Here is a 3,902-nt window from a genome sequence, read left to right on the forward strand (position 1 = left end):
TCCTTAATGTAACCAATGAATACAATGTAAAATAAATAAATAAATAAACCTTATTTGCTCGTTCAGGCGCCTCTGTTCGTTGACTTAAGCAGCTGGATATGACACCCAAAGACTGCCGACAGCATGCCAATAAGTAGCAACAACCTTTTTCTTACGTTTACCATTTTACCTCAACCACTAGCACATACGGACACCAAACACAATGGCCGTGTCCGAATTGCATACTACCTGCTACATGCTATATAGTAGGCACTATATAGTATGCATACTGCATACTATATAGTACCTACTGTTCCACAAAACGCGTGTAGTATGCGAGAAAATACAGCATGCTACTCGAGTCATCCAGCGGAAGTGACGGGATACGATACTGTTTACTCCCGCGAAGCTGTGGTACAATTATCCGTGTTTTCTGTGATCATGTTGTGTATTATCCACAAAAATGTAGCCTTTTCCTGTCATGGGATGTGCGGCTGCTGCTGCCGCCAGGAGAAGTCGTGTTCGCGCTGCAAGGAGAAGAGCCGTCATGAGATCTTCTCGACATGCTTGTAGTTGAGGTAAATATTGAACGTTAGCTTGCTAGCTACGCTAGTTAGCTAGGTTAGTTGATAGCCCCGCATGTGCTGGCTTGGGGCTAGCTATACTGTTACATTTGTACCAGGGATGTTATATTAAATAGATTCTGAGAGGCAGGTAAGCAAAACAATAAAACTCAACTCATTTTAAAGAGGTGGGTAAACTGAGTTTACCTGGGTTTACTCATCACTACACGCCTGCTTTGTAATGTTACATTTTAGCTCTACAGATAATGACATCTATCTATTATCACATTGTAAAGACAAGTATATGCCATACGCACAAATGAGTTAAAGTTTGCCCTAATAATATTCCCCCTGTAGGCTCACATGGAAGACAGAGGTCCTCACCAAGTCAACCTCCACGTCCCTGCTGAGGACCTATTTTGACGGCTGGACACAAGGAGGGACTTCAGATTGTCAAAATCGACACAGAGGAACCTTGGTGATGGTCAGGAGGATGGGGCAAGACCATGGAGGTGCTAATAATAGCAATAACAATAATAATAATTCATTGCATTTAGAGCTTTTCTCAGTACTCACCCTTTACAATGGTCTTGTCATCTTGCCAGCATTACCTTAGTCATTTATTTAGCAGACACTTTTGTGTGTCTGCTAAGCGACTTACAGTAGGCCTAATTGCATTTAACCATTTAAAGGTTGAAGACCTTGATGGGGGCCATGGTCCTGCTGCTGCAGATCATCCCAACCCTGGAGATGGCCTCAGAAAGTGTCTCGCAGCGGCAGCATCAGCACCAGCACAAGCTGCCTGGATCCCAGCTCTTGGTGAGCACGACTACCCACATCCTGCCATAAGTAGTCAGTCTATCAGTTCATGAGTGTGCTTTACCTTGTTCCTTATAGACAGCCTTGAGGCTTTAAACACTGATCAGTTGGTTATAGGCAGCCTTGAGGCATTTGTTTAAATGTATTTGTATTTAAATGTATGTGTAACACTGTACATAGTAATCAGTTTAAGTATTTTGGGGGGAGACAACAGATCAGCGTTCTCCTGTCAGTACCTTTTGCAAGGAAAGCTAATGATCTGACCAAATATAAACAAGTCAAAAGTATATTTGAAGACCATTGTGTAATAAAAATATCCAAGAAATGTTTATGGTTGTGTTTCTTCCATTATACATGTAAAGGTTACTTCTTGATGTATTAACATTTCAACAAAGTGTAATATCTACACATCAGACACATTGTCTTGATATGTCTACAGGTCATGTACAGTAACTTGGAAGGTCTTACAACACGCAGAGCGCTTTGGACATGTAACTCCCTTATCAAGTAGTCGTTAGTCAGACACATTAAACTGAAGCTTTCATAACCGTCTCTGAATAATTCCAATGAAGCATTGTGAACCAACATGTGTGTTCCGTCTTTTATGCCTAATTGCAAACTACAATGTCCATTAGGAATGTTCTTTTACTCTAATGACTGGTTTTAGGTATAGTGACATTTGTTCTTTGACTGGGAAGACATTACAAGGAATGACACACAAACACCAATTTAATTCAAGAAAATACATTTAATAAAAAATAACAAAAACAATAATGGAACAAGATAAAACAGTTTTTTTTGACTGAGGCTTCTAGAAGCAACATCAGCCGGTCCTCCCTCTCCTTAAACAACCCCCTTTCCTCCCTCCACTCAGCCTTCATCTCTGCCTTCTCTCTCCCCCATTCAACATCAGCCGGTCCTCCCTCTGGAGGACGGCCAACTCTTCCCTGTTTACGGGGAAGAGAAACCACGCTGAAAGGCTTGGAGTAAGTTAACTAACGTATGCATTGTTGTTCAGAAGCAATCCAGCGGTCTGTTTACTTTGGATATTGATTTATGTAGGACCTACATCTTAGAAGCTGGGCTGCAGGGGACGACGGAGACAGCCTGGATAAAGCACGCAGAGAACCTTGTAGCCATGTACAAGGTGATTTTGATCTACAGGCTACATGATAGCAAAGATATTGATAGGGACTCACAGTTTGTATGACACTAGAAAACTTATCTAACCTCATAGGACCTAAAGAGCCCCAGAACTGGGGTCAGCACAGAGGGAGGGGAGGCCACAGCCGCTTCGTGGAAGTGGTACGGGGTCTTGGAAGAGGCGATGGGGGCCACCCATTCAGCCGTCCTCCAGAGGATCATCGTCCCTGGTGTGGTCGTTGGTCCCTGTAATACATCCAGAAGTATTATGGGACAATGAATATTAATATATGATATATGAACAGTTGAACTCGTTTAAATCATGGAATGAACAGACAATTGTTTAAACAACTTCAAGTAACGTTAGGCTCGGTGGCTTAGGTTTGCCATTTAACAACTCATCACAATTTCGACATTTCTTGCACATTTCTTAAGCGATCATGGTCATATTACATGGAAATGTTAGTCTGTTTCTCTCGATTCTAGCTATAGAAACATCTAAGATTTGACATGAATACGTTTTGAGCAAGAGCCGTCTGAACACCTGTAACGTTAGCAGCCTATTAACGTTAGCTGGGCTAGCTAGCTAACGTAACGTCCACCACAGAGATCAATGCAAGCAGCTAGCTATCATGACGTTCTTTTTCGAAATGTCATTTCTACCCCACCTATATACACAAAACTGCATTTGTAGCTCTGTGTCGTTATAACTAAGATATCTGTCCGGAAAAATAATTTTTCCATCGACAAATTAAGTCAATACTTACATTTGAAAACTCCCGCTGCGGTCCCGGAGACCTCTTCGTTCGCCATCTTTTTTTATTTTTCTCACAGCCCAGTGACGTATCACCTCTCGACTTCCGGAACAGTATGCTCTGGACTATGCTACATTTACGCCCATTTTTTCGCCGATTTCGCCTACTATATAGTACCTACTATATAGTAGGCGAAATACAGTATGCACAGTTTTGATGCAGCATGCTGCATCTCGCCTACTATATAGCAAGTAGTATGCAATTCGGACACGGCCAATGTTTACTGTTTTACCTGTGTTTACCGTCGCTCTGACGTCAAACTTCAAAAACTTCACCCTGGACTCAGGATTCAAACCAACATGGTTTCAGGGGCCCGAAAGCGCGGTTATGTGGACGAACAATGGCAACCGCGAAGACAAATGCACGGTTGCAAAAGTAGGCTACACGGGCTCGTGTGGATCGGGTTAGTTGAACCGGCATCGACGGATCTTCCTTCTTTAACCAAATATATACTAAAATCCCCTCCCATGAATTTTGAACGGTCCCTAAGATCACGATTCATCAGCTAGCGTGTTGACTTGGCACCAGGCTTAAAACCCTTTTACGATTTTAAAGAACGAACCCTATGCCTATGCGAAATTCA

General features: G+C 42.4%; 1 long non-coding RNA gene across 1 annotated transcript; it reads left to right on the plus strand.

The window, feature by feature from the left end:
- The first annotated feature begins 427 nt into the window (after positions 1–427).
- On the plus strand, positions 428–1,601 carry LOC311307408. Its single transcript, XR_014630365.1, has 3 exons — positions 428–557; positions 900–1,054; positions 1,235–1,601. It is a non-coding gene; the product is annotated as an uncharacterized lncRNA (long non-coding RNA).
- Positions 1,602–3,902: the final 2,301 nt, after the last annotated feature.

The sequence above is a fragment of the Borostomias antarcticus genome, assembly GCF_949987555.1.
Source record: "Borostomias antarcticus genome assembly, chromosome: 3".
NCBI lineage: Eukaryota > Metazoa > Chordata > Actinopteri > Stomiiformes > Stomiidae > Borostomias > Borostomias antarcticus.